Source organism: Podarcis pityusensis (genome assembly GCF_964106645.2).
Source record: "Podarcis pityusensis genome assembly, chromosome: 9".
Lineage (NCBI taxonomy): Eukaryota > Metazoa > Chordata > Lepidosauria > Squamata > Lacertidae > Podarcis > Podarcis pityusensis.
Window position 1 is genome coordinate 10491014 of NC_138034.1, and position 13834 is coordinate 10504847.

A 13834-nucleotide genomic window follows, 5' to 3' on the forward strand; every position below is an offset into this window, starting at 1 on the left:
GCACCAATGTAAAGTTCCCCTCTGTGTAGAGGATTCTAGCACATCTGCAAGATAAAGAGTCGAATGCATAATACCAGCGGAGTAAATTTGCAGGTGTGAATGTGAGTGATGTACTGGGCATTCGCTCTTTAACTTTCTCATGCCTTCTCCCTTGAAATGGGTGTGCACACATCCATCCTTCTTCTTCTTTGGCGATCACTCGTAGCCGAGTAAGATTGTCTTCCATAAACACAGTTTTAACAATGAGTCCGTAAGTGACTGTGGAGGCCAATTCTGGATCCACACGTCCTTCCACAGTGGGGACATTGGTTTCTGGGTGGGAGTTGATCGTGGCGTGGATTTGCCAAATGTGCCTTCCTCTTAGCACATTTCTCCCTTGCGTCCTGAGTTTGAGCATCTTCAAAGCCCATGACACCTTTGGTAAAGGCTGTTCTCCAACTGGAATGCTCACAGGCCAGAGTTTCCCAGTTGTCAGCGTTTATACTACATTTTTTAAAGATTTGCCTTGAGACAGTCTTTAAACTCTTTTGTTGACCACCAGCATTACACTTTCCATTTTTAAGTTCAGAATAGAGTAGTTGCTTTGGAAGACAATCAGCAGGCATCTGCACAACATGACCAGTCCAACAAAGTTGATGTTGAAGAATGAACACAGGTGATCTTTGCTTCTTCCAGTACACTGATATTAATTCGCCTGTCTTCCCAAGCAATGTGTAAAATTTTTCGGAGAAACCATTGATGGAATCTTTCGAGGAGTTGGAGATGACGTTTATAAGTGGTCCATGTTTCACAAGCATACAGTAAAGTTGGTAGTGCAATAGCTTTGTAAACAAGCATTTTGGTTTCCCTGCGAATGTCCAGGTCCAAAACTCCACCCCCTCCCTGCCCTGCAACAACACACACAGCACCTTAAAATTGTTGATGGTCTTTGCACTTAATTATTTTTCTACCTGTTGTAGCAATCGTGCTAGATGCTGTATGATTTTAATTGCTTCTTTTAATTCTACACTTGAGTTCATAATTTCTTTATTTGCAGATTTATCAAAGGAAAAACCGAGGAGAAAAATTAAAGGCAATAAAATAAAAATAGTACATAAATAATACCAATAGTAACAAAAAAAGGCCACCACCAGTTCACAGTGCAATAAACATTATCAAGTACGTCTTAGGTTAGACATATAAGTTAATGTAAGTTCTCCAGATGCCCGCATGAATTTGACGCCCGTATGAAATATGTTCAAAAGTAGCCAGGGCAGTGAGGCCCTCAGACCATTGTGTATTTTATTGCATCACAATTTCCATTGCATGCAATTCAATTTGCAATACAATAAAGGACAGTATAAGAAAAAGAAGAAGCAATAAAATACAGTTAGAAATAAATATCACTATGTAATGCGGGCATGCTATGGATCCACCTAAATGAATCTAATGGAACCCCTTCATTATATGATTATATGGCCCCAGGACTTATACTATCAGTCTTTGTCCTAGTTTTGCACTTTGTGAATGCCTTACTAAACGGTTGCATCTGATGCAACGGATCAAGTTGGGTTTGGTCCATGAAATGTATTAGTCTTGTGGTGCCACAGCCCTCGTTGTTGTTTTTATTGGAAGTTGTCAGTGTGAGTTGCTCGCATTGCCAGCTCTCATGATTCAGCTCCTTCCCCACTAGGGCGTCGTCTAGAAGTTAAATCTGAGTGGTCTGAGGAATACCTCTTGCTTTCAGCCCGCATGCAAGTAAATGCATGTGCATTAACACTAAGCCAACGTCCAGAATGCAGCTTGCCAGTTGACACATGAAAGCTGCCGAGGCATTGCAGAGCAAACAAATATAGCATACAGCCAGGAAATATAGCATATAGCCTGCAGCAATATAAAAGTGGAAGGAGTGGGGTTAACAAAAGTGATCCTTGCAATGACAGTTGGGGTGCTCTAAGCGTCTACGTGGGGCTCCCTTTGAAGGTGACCCGGAAACTACAACTAATCCAGAATGCGGCAGCTAGACTGGTGACTGGGAGCGGCCACCGAGACCACATAACACCGGTCTTGAAAGACCTACATTGGCTCCCAGTACGTTTCTGAGCACAATTCAAGGTGTTGGTGTTGACCTTTAAAGCCCTAAACGGCCTCGGCCCAGGATACCTGAAGGAGCGTCTCCACCTCCATCGTTCTACCTGGGCACTGAGGTCCAGCACCGAGGGCCTTCTGGCAGTTCCCTCACTGCGAGAAGCCAAATTACAGGGAACCAGGCAGAGGGCCTTCTCGGTAGTGGTGCCCTCCCTGTGGAACGCCTTCCCACCAGATGTCAAAGAGAACAACAACTACCAATTTTTAGAAGACATCTGAAGGCAACCCTGTTTAGGGAAGCTTTTAATGTTTGATGTACAGTGGTACCTCGGGTTAGCTACTTAATTCGTTCCGGAGGTCCGTTCTTAACCTGAAACCGTTCTTAACCTGAAGCACCACTTTAGCTAATGGGGCCTCCTGCTGCTGCCATGCCGCCGGAGCACGATTTCTGTTCTCATCCTGAAGCAAAGTTCTTAACCCGAGGTACTATTTCTGGGTTTGCGGAGTCTGTAACCTGAAGCGTATGTAACCTGAAGCGTCTGTAACCTGAGGTACCACTGTATTACTGTATTTTAATATTTGGTTGGAAGCCACCCAGAGTGGCTGGGGAAGCCCAGCCAGATGGGTGGGGTATAAATAATAAATTATTATTTTTATTATTATTATTACTCCCTGCTTTCATCATGGGGCATGCCATTCACAAATCTCTCTCTCTCTCTCTCTCTCTCTCTCCGCCCCCCCCCACTTGAAAAGTTATGCCTACCCTACTCTTCACTGAACTCACTGTCACCTAGGCCTTGTCGGCTGAAATCATTTCTCCCCCTTCCTAGTCTTTGAGGTCTGACTATTTTTCAAAACTCCTGAGCAGCTGGAATGTTAATAAACATTCCACAACATCAGCTGAGTCAGTTGCTAGGAGGAAGGTGCTCATTTCAGTCTACTCTAGTCCAGTTTTGACCAATTAAACTTTTTATTGCACTAGCCATAGGCCATGGCATCATTCAGAAGGGGGGGGGGACCCATAAAAAAACCATCGGGCACCACACATACAACAAAACCACAGTCACGGCTACTAAAATTATTTGTTGCATTAAATAGAATAGAATAGCAGAAGATTCTCAGGTAAGATGTGCCAAATTAAATATCCGAAACCCCTTTGCAGTTGACCGCTATTTTATCTAGTTCTTTCCTCCTGATCTTCTTAGCTGCCAGCGCGTAGAGTGCTACTTTATAAGTAACAAAGTCGTCAGTATCACTCAGCAGCCATTTCACCCTTTCTCCCCTATTCAGATGTGGTCCATTCATAAACAGGGGTTTTATAATTCAGTCTCAGTCTCTTGGGTCTATATATAACGGGCACTGCAATAAATAATGGCACAGGTCTTCGACGCAGGGTTGTCCACACAGACAGAGTCTCTCTTCGTAATGTACTTTGTCGTATCGTCCATCCAACACCTGCCAAGGGCATCGATTAGAATCATAGTTCTGTAAAAGCGATTCTTAGTACTGCAAGTGGGAGCTTTGTCAGGTATCTGGCTTGGGCATGCTCCGTTTTGATAAGTGGGAACCATGGTGAGCTCTTGGTAAAAGCAATCATGGTTAGATCCCTTTCTGCATCAGACCTAAAGAGACAGTCTCTTAAGTGCCTCTTATCCATCTTCATGGTCACCTGAAGTACTCTAGTCACATACAGTTAATAGCTATGGAGGCTTGAAAGACACCCTGTCAGAATTATATTTCCCCCTGTGTATCTCTTTCTGTGCTTCCCAGCACAGTCCTATGAATGTCTTGTTGTTTAGTCGTTTAGCTGTGTCCGACTCTTCGTGGCCCCATGGACCAGAGCACACCAGGCACTCCTGTCTTCCACTGCCTCCCGCAGTTTGGTCAAACTCATGCTGGTAGCTTCAAGAACACTGTCCAACCATCTCGTCCTCTGTCGTCCCCTTCTCCTTGTGCCCTTCATCTTTCTCAACATCAGGGTCTTTTCCAGGGAGTCTTCTCTTCTCATGAAGGTGGCCAAAGTATTGGAGCCTCAGCTTCAGGATCTGTCCTTCCAGTGAGCACTCAGGGCTGATTTCCTTAAGAATGGAGAGGTTTGATCTTCTTGCAGTCCATGGGACTCTCCAGAGTCTCCTCCAGAACCACAATTCAAAAGCATCAATTCTTTGGCGATCAGCCTTCTTAATGTCCAGCTCTGGAAGATGAGCCCCTCAGGTCAGAAGGCGTCCAACATGCTACTGAGGAAGAGCGGAGGACAAGTACAAGTAGATTCAGAGCTGATGAAGTGGCTGGGCCAAAGCCGAAAGGTTGCTCAGTTGCAGATATGCCTGGAAGTGAAAGAAAAGTCCAATGCTGTAAAGAAAAATAAAGAAAAAAATATGAATGTCTACCAAGAAGTAACTCCCAGTGAAGTCTATTCCCAGGAGTGCTTAGGCTTGGAATGCTGATTGGATTCCTGATATGTCTCTCTGCAGCCACAGTAATTGCCCTAAAAGATCACCCATAACTGGTTTTGACTTTAGCAAATGGTGATATGGATTCAGCTAGCATTATGATTAGGTCTTCCAGCCAATTAGACAGTAAGGTAAAGGGTAAAGGTACCCCTGACCATTAGGTCCAGTTGTGACCGACTCTGGGGTTGCGGCGCTCATCTCGCTTTATTGGCCGAGGGAGCTGGCGTTTGTCCACAGACAGCTTCTGGGTCATGTGGCCAGCATGACTAAGCCACTTCTGGCGAACCAGAGCAGAGCATGGAAACACCATTTACCTTCCCGCCAGAGCGGTACCTATTTTATCTACTTGCACTTTTACGTGCTTTCGAACTGCTAGGTTGGCAGGAGCTGGGACCAAGCAACGCGAGCTCACCCCGTCGCAGGGATTTGAACCGCCGACCTTCTGATCAGCAAGTCCTAGGCTCTGTGGTTTAACCCACAGCGCCACCCGCATCCCAATTTGACAGTATTCACAGGCTATGGTTGCAGTTCCACCATGCTATGGGGCGGCTATGCCATTTTATTTTTGCCCCAATGGAATATTGTCAGGCTCTTGCGCTCTGCCAGCTGCTAGGCTCTTGGAAAGCACAGGAAGAGCATTTTAAAAAGAGGGTTGATTCTTTATATATATATATTAAGTGTACATTAATTTCACAGCACACAGCTATAGTCTTTCTGCCATCCTTCCCTCTTTATTCATACATGCATGTAATCTTTTTTTGCCACGGCCCTCCAAAGTTCATTACTTTGCAATGTTCTCACTCTCAGACGCTCCTCCTAACAATGCTGGCGCAACACAATATACTCTGCCAATGTCAGCAAAGACTTTCCCCCACCACATGCTGTATAATCCAAGTCCTTTATCCTCCCCCACCTTCCCGACACAGCCGGCTCATAATCACATGGCTGTAAGGAAATACAGATCTCAGGACTTTTCTTTTTTGCTGTATCCATTTATTTCAGATATTATATCAATGCTATTTGCACAGCTATAATTAGGACTGTCTCAGCACTTCCTAGAGGGCAGCGACTTAAGCCTAGATCCACTTCCTATTTGATAGGCACAAGCCTGTTCAGACCCCCTGTGAAGGACTTGAGAGCTTTTCGGCTCAGACTTCAAGACTCCTAGTCCCATCGTATTAAAATTTGACCTATTGACATCCAGAGGGATGGGGATCCCAGGGGAACAGGGAAGACCGCGTGTGCTGTTGTACAAAAAGAAAGTCAAAGGAGGAGTGTTTTTTTCACAGCGGTGGTACAGTACTGATCACAAGTTATGGTCCTTAGAGCAGGGGTCAGCAAACTTTTTCAGTGTGGTATAGTGGTTAAGAGCAGTAGATTCGTAATCTGGTGAACCGGGTTCGCGTCTCCGCTTCTCCACATGCAGCTGCTGGGTGACCTTGGGCCAGTCACACTTCTCTGAAGTCTCTCAACCTCACTCACCTCACAGAGTATTTGTTGTGGGGGAGGAAGGGAAAGGAGAATGTTAGCTGCTTTGAGACTCCTTCGGGTAGTGATAAAGCGGGATATCAAATCCAAACTCTTCTTCTTCTTCTTTCAGCAGGGGGCCGGTCCACTGTCCCTCAGATCTTGTGGGGGGCAGACTATATTTTGGAAGGAAAAAAACGAACAAATTCCTATGCCCCACAAATAATACAGAGATGCGTTTTAAATAAAAGTGCACATTCTACTAATGTAAAAACAGGCTGATTCCTGGACCGTCCGCAGGCCGGATTTAGAAAGCGATTGGGCCACATCTGGCTCCCAGGCCTTAGTTTGCCTACCCATGCCTTAGAGTGGCTGCAGAAGCATCAGGGAGAGTGGAGATGAGAGGGATGAAGACCTTCTGATCACCTGATCAGTTTCTAATTCAATATACATGTGGAAGGAGTGGCGGCTGTTGCAAAGGGACCTGCTGGCTATCAATGTTACGGGTTTTACAAACCATCCTTCACTGCCACACTGAAAGGTAGTTGCAGAACAGAACTAGCTCATCCTTTTGCCCATTTTGGTTGCAAGTGAGCAAGCACACAAATTGGTGCCGTGTTTTAATAAGAGGTCTATTCATTGATTTTTCGCCGCCTTCCTGCTGCCCCGTGCAGAATAGGACGTGGCGTGTAAATACATGCATAGTTCCTCAAGACCTTCCTGCAACCAGAGTTGAATGTATGCAATCCTTTATAGCAGAGCATATGCCCCACTGATCAGTTGTTTGGGAGAGGGGCATGGGGATTGGATTGAACTTTCTCTCATGTTTTTTCATGTTAATAATAATAATAATAATAAATTTTATTTATATCCCGCCCTCCCCAGCCAAAGCCAGGCTCAGGGCGGCTAACAACAAACAAATAATCAAACAATCAAATAATCCAACATTCTAAAACATTTCATTATAAAAATTAATTAAAATCAAATTAATGGCAACCGTTAAGCAAAGTTCTGTGCAGGTTGCCAGAGGTGGGAGTCAGGCTGGGCCCTGACCAAAGGCCTGGTGGAACAACTCTGTCTTGCAGGCCTTGCAGAAAGATGTCAGGTCCCGCAGGGTCCTAGTCTCTTGTGACAGAGCGTTCCACCAGATTGGAGCCGCAGCCGAGAAAGCCCTGGCTCTAGTTGAGGCCAGCCTAACCTCTCTGAGGCCTGGGACCTTCAGGATGTTTTTATTTGCAGACCGTAGGTTCCTCTGTGGGGCATACCAGGAGAGGCGGTCCCGTAGGTACGAGGGTCCTAGGCCGTATAGGGCTTTAAAGGTTAAAACCAGCACCTTAAACCTGATCCTGTACTCCACCGGGAGCCAGTGCAGCTGGTATAGTACCGGATGAATGTGATCTCGCAGCGAAGACCCCATAAGGAGTCTCGCCGCGGCATTCTGCACCCGCTGGAGTTTCTGGGTCAGTCTCAAGGGCAGCCCCACGTAGAGCGAGTTACAATAATCCAGTCTGGAGGTGACCGTCGCGTGGATCACAGTGGCTAGGTCAGGGCGAGAGAGATAAGGGGCCAACTGCTTAGCTTGGCGGAGATGAAAAAATGCCGCCTTTGTTATAGCTGTAATCTGCGCCTCCATAGAGAGGGAGGTATCGAAGATTACACCCAAACTCTTAACGGACGGTGCTGGCACTAATTGCACCCCCGCAAGAGATGGGAGTTGCCCCCCCAATCCCATATCGTCCCGTCCCAGCCAGAGGACCTCTGTCTTCGAAGGATTTAACTTCAACCGGCTTCCGCGTAACCATCCAGCCACAGCTTCCAAACATCTGGTCAGTGTGTCTGGGGCCGAGTCAGGGTGGCCATCCATCAACAGATAGAGTTGGGTGTCATCGGCATACTGATGGCAACCCAGCCCAAAACTCTGGACAAGCTGGGCGAGGGGGCGCATAAAGATGTTAAAAAGCATCGGGGAGAGTATCGCACCCTGAGGCACTCCACACACCAAGGAGTGGCGGGATGACAATTCCCCCCCAAGCGCCACCCTCTGTCCCCAACCGGAGAGAAACAAGCGCAGCCATTGAAGGACTGTGCCCTGGATCCCCACGTCGGCAAGGCGGTGGTCCAGGAGTTCGTGATCAACCATGTCGAAGGCTGCTGACAGGTCTAGAAGAATCAGCAGCCCCGACCCGCCTCGATCCAGCTGCCTGCGGAGATCATCTGTTAGGGCGACCAGAGCCGTCTCGGTCCCATGACCAGCGCGGAAGCCAGACTGGAATGGATCCAGAGCCGATGTTTCATCCAGAAACCTACCAAGCTGTTCAGCAACCGCTCTCTCAATCACCTTACCCAGGAATGGAAGATTCGAAACCGGGCGGTAATTGGATAGATCTAAGGGATCTAATGATGTTTTCTTTAAGAGCGGGCGCACCACTGCCTCCTTCAATTCCCCTGGAAATATCCCGGTGCCAAGGGACAAATTGATGATATCCCCCAGGAGGGCCCGCACCTCGTCTGGACACGCTCTAATCAGCCAAGACGGGCACGGGTCAAGAGGACAGGTGGTGGGCTTTCCAGCTCGGAGGAGTCTGTCCACATCGGCTGGGGATATCCGATCAAAGTGGTCCAATACTGGACCCGAGGACAGTCGAGGGGCCTCCAGTTCCTTTATTGTATCCAAATTGGCAGGGAGGTCATGGCGGAGCAACAGGACCTTCTCCGCAAAAAAAGCTCGCAAATGCCTCACAGCTGTGTGTCAGATTGTTATTTAAATTTGGCTGTCCTTCAAGGGACGTTAAAGACCTAATTATACTAAATAATTGCGCCGGGCGAGAGCTAGCGGATGCAATGGAGGCCGAGAAGTAAGACTTCTTAGCGGCCTTCACCGCCATCTCATAGGTTTTCATAAAAACCCCATAAGATGTTCTTGAGGCTCCGTCACGGGCGCCCCGCCATACTCGCTCTAGCCGTCTGAGGTCCCGCTTCATTTTCCGAAGCTCCTCGGTAAACCAGGGAGCCCGGTTTCTGCGGAGTCGCAGAGGGCGCTTAGGTGCGATCTCATCTATGGCTGCCAGGAGCTGGGTATTCCAGCCCTCAACAAGCTCAGTCAATGAGTCGCCAGGGGGAGCAAGGTCCCGCAAGGCTTGACGGAATCTATCAGGGTCCATCAGCCTCTGCGGGCGAGCCCAAATCGGCTCGCCACCTAAGCAGGGTGGGGGTGGAAAGTCAATCCTGGCTTTCAGAGCGTAGTGATCAGACCATGGCACCTTAATTGAAGGAGACATGATCACATCTATACCTACGCCAAAGATCAAATCCAGCGTGTGGCCTGCTTGATGTGTGGGGCCTGAAACAAACTGGGAGAGCCCTAGTGTTGCCATGGAAGACACCAGGTCCAGAGCCTGTGAGGAGGGAGTGGCATCAGCATGGATGTTGAAGTCCCCCAATACCAATAGGTTAGGGAACTCCAAGGCCCAGCCGGCCACCGCCTCCAGTAGGCCTGACAGGGTGGCTGCTGGTGCGCTAGGTGGCCGGTACACCAGCCAGACAGCCAAGCTCACCTCAGAGCCCCACACTAGGCCAACACATTCAATGCCGGGGATCGATGGCGATGGTAGAGCCCTGAAAGGACAATCTTCCCGGATTAATAATGCCACCCCTCCCCCCCGGCCCACAGTCCGTGACTGGTGGAGGACGGAGAAACCCGGGGGCGCCATCTCTCGTAAGGTAACTGTTGCCCCTTCGCGTACCCAGGTCTCCGTCACACAAGCCAGGTCAACCCCCTGCGAGGTAAAGAAATCTCGCAGAGTGGCGGTTTTGTTGCCTATAGACCTGGCATTGCACAACACCAGTGACGGAGGTGAGTAATCCTTGCTCACCCTACCCTCGTCCCTCGGGATGGGGCACAGATTGGAAGGGGTACGAGCATATCATATGTTGAAAGAGTTTGCAGGGAAGGATAGACGTGGGGATGGGTACATAAATGTACAAAGCCTTAATGGTAACCAGATGTGGGAGAATCCAGGAAAAACTTTATCCCATGAGTCTACTGAATGTATAAACTGAAAGATTTGCAGTGATTCCGCTACATGTATTCAGATGACTAGTTTGCTGCAAGCACAGGGCAGGCCAACTTAATGACAAAAAAGTAGGACCAACCCAAAGCATTTCGATGTCAGGGCCAGCCTGAGGCAATTGCTTCAGAAGATCAAACCTATCTATTCTTCAAGAAATCAGCCCTGAGTGCTCACTGGAAGGACAGATCCTGAAGCTGAGGCTCCAATACTTTGGCCACCTCATGAGAGGAGAAGACTCCCTGGAAAAGACCCTGATGTTGGAAAAGATGGAGGGCACAAGGAGAAGGGGACGACAGAGTACGAGATGGTTGGACAGTGTTCTCGAAGCTACCAGCATGAGTTTGACCAAACTGCAGGAGGCAGTGGAAGACAGGAGTGCCTGGCGTGCTCTGGTCCATGGGGTCACGAAGAGTCAGACACGACTAGAGGACTAAACAACAACCTAATGATAGGACCAGTACTGCTGTTCTCCCACCTTTCTCTCACGTACATCTCTGGTACTCCTCAAACGAGCACCATTTCCTTATTCAAAACCCCTGTATTTACATTGCACTCCAATTCCAACTTCTTAATGATGGAGATAGAAACATAACTTCAAATTACTATATTTTACAGAACAGGGTAGAAGGATTCTTTCTATTCTTAAACTTAGGCTGGAATCTTATAGGCACCTGGAATTGTTAAGAACAGTAGGACTTATTGAGTAAACACATATAAGATTACACTGCACATTAATACAGTGGTACCTTGGGTTAAGAACTTAATTCATTCTGGAGATCCTTTCTTCACCTGAAACTGTTCTTAACCTGAGGTACCACTTTAGCTAATGGGGCCTCCTGCCGCCGCCGCACGATTTCTTTTCTCATCCTGAAGCAAAGTTCATAACCCAAGGTACTATTTCTGGGTTAGTGGAGTCTGGAACCTGAAGCATCTGTAACCTGAAGCATCTGGAACCTGAGGTACCACTGTAATTGTAAGAAAACAATATTGGCTCTATGTGGCTGTGTAGTCGAGAACCGAGAATGGTCCAGCCTAGCGTCGGATCAACTACATAAACTCAAATCTTTCTGTAAAATGATTACAGTTAATCTGAAAGATGCAGCTGGACCCTCAAATATTAAACCAAGCATTATTATCAGACCCACACTTCAGTTACAAAAATAAAAGGTAAGATGCCCAAGAATGAAATGGATTTCTGTTTTTAACTTTCGGAGAAGCTGCAAGCAGCCAACTCCTTCCTCACTGAATAGAACCTTCTGATCTGGTTTTGTCATAATGGGAAACTGGTTTTAGTACATTCTAACCAGCCTGTATGGAACTATGGTTTCCAATCCACAGTAATCCAAAGTCAGAAAAAATAGGGAACTATGGTTTGTTTAAAAGGTCAAAGGCCTGGAAACGATGCCTTATGAGGAACGGCTAAGGGAGCTGGGCATGTTTAGCCTGGAGAAGAGAAGGTTAAGGGGTGATATGATAGCCATGTTCAAATATATAAAAGGATGTCACATAGAGGAGGGAGAAAGGTTGTTTTCTGCTGCTCCAGAGAAGCGGACACGGAGCAATGGATCCAAACTACAAGAAAGAAGATTCCACCTAAACATTAGGAAGAACTTCCTGACAGTAAGAGCTGTTTGACAGTGGAATTTGCTGCCAAGGAGTGTGGTGGAGTCTCCTTCTTTGGAGGTCTTTAAGCAGAGGCTTGACAACCATATGTCAGGAGTGCTCTGATGGTGTTTCCTGCTTGGCAGGGGGTTGGACTTGATGGCCCTTGTGGTCTCTTCCAACTCTATGATTCTATGATTCTAAAAGCCAAAGCAGATACTTCTGATCGCCATCTTTTCCAATCTCCATAGTTACATCTTAACCAGCCTGTTGTTTGGCCAGGACCTTGTGAGACTTGGAGTCACAATAGTCTTTTCTTTCCCCTCCTTTTGCAATCCTGGTTCCTCTTGCTATTTTTACTCACCCTCGGGAACTGCTGTACTTTCAGCCCCCTCACTAATACCAAATAACTAAGAACATGCTGCCATATAATGGTGCCCCAAACCTGGCAGATTAGGAGTGAACAAAATGTTAGAAGAAAATGCATGTAATAAAGCTCGAAGAAGAAGAAGAAGAAGAAGAAGAAGAAGAAGAAGAAGAAGAAGAAGAAGAAACATATGATTCTGTAATTTTGAGTGGAGAAGCTGGGGGGGGGTGCTTAACTTTGCAGTCCTTTTAGCACCCATTTTCTTTCCACTCCTCAAAACTGCAGCACTGCAGCACCCTAAGGCTACACTTCATTAAAATAATTGTCAGCTTCAAGCCTTTGTTACAGATAGTGTTTAATCTGCTCCCAATATACCCACCCAACACTGCCTCGCATATATAATAGCAATTGTCTGTATTGTTCTGCTGTCTACAGGTTGATTTGCTGGGGGGTTTTTTTGTTTCTTTTTTTGGCATTAATGTGCAAGCTGGCAAAAGGACCCCCTCCTAAAAAGTTCCAGATGGAAATGGCCAACTTTTGATACCGAGCCATATTCCTTGGCATCCCTTTGAATCCACACTCGGAGTCATCTATCTCCCTGCCACAAACGTTGCCAACTGCCTTCTGTTCATGAACAGAATGGTGCTTTCCATGGACCGATGCTCCCCACAGCATCCAGCAAGGTAATCCCTCTGCCATCCCCACGAAAATGGATGCTGGCGTGGACTGAGGTGTTGATAAATACCACCACACTTAAATTGGGATAACCTGGAGTAAGTAATTGCATTGGAAGAGCAAGGCGATTCTGGCAAGATGCAATGATCAAATAAGGGGTGTGAACATGGAACCCGTGGCCAAGGTCAACCTTGCTTTAGTGTGAATGAGACTTGGGGACAATTCAGACATTGCTTGTTTCACTGCACTGTCAGGCAAGGAATTCCAGAGTGATGAATTAACTCTTTAATGTCAAAAGTACACTTAGGAAAGGAACGCAGGTGGCGCTGTGGGTTAAACCACTGAGCCTAGGACTTGCCGATCAGAAGGTTGGCGGTTCGAATCCCCGTGATGGGGTGAGCTCCCGTTGCTCGGTCCCTGCTCCTGCCAACCTAGCAGTTCGAAAGCATGCCAAAGTGCAAGTAGATAAATAGGTACCACTTCGGCGGGAAGGTAAATGGCATTTCTGTTCACTGCTCTGGTTCGCCAGAAGCGGCTTAGTCATGCTGGCCACATGACCCGGAAGCTGTACACTGGCTCCCTCGGCCAATAAAGCGAGATGAGCGCCGCAACCCCAGAGTCGGCCACGACTGGACCTAATGGTCAGGGGCCCCTTTACCTTTTACACTTAGGAAACATCACCTTGCCTACATAGGTCCGTGTAGTTAAAGCTATGGTTTCCCCAGTAGTGATGTATGGAAGTGAGAGCTGGACCATAAAGAAGGCTCATCGCTGAAGAACTGATGCTTTTGAATTATGGTGTTGGAGGAGACTCTTGAGAGTCCCATGGACTGCAAGAAGATCAAACATATCCATTCTGAAGGAAATCAGCCCTGAGTGCTCACTGGAAGGACAAATCTTGAAGCTGAGGCTCCAATACCTTGGCCACCTCATGAGAAGAGAAGACTCCCTGGAAAAGACCCTGATGTTGGGAAAGATGGAGGGCACAAGGAGAAGGGGACGACAGAGGACAAGATGGTTGGACAGTGTTCTTGAAGCTACCAGCATGAGTTTGACCAAACTGCGGGAGGCAGTGGAAGACAGGAGTGCCTGGCGTGCTCTGGTCCATGGGGTCACGAAGAGTCAGACACGAC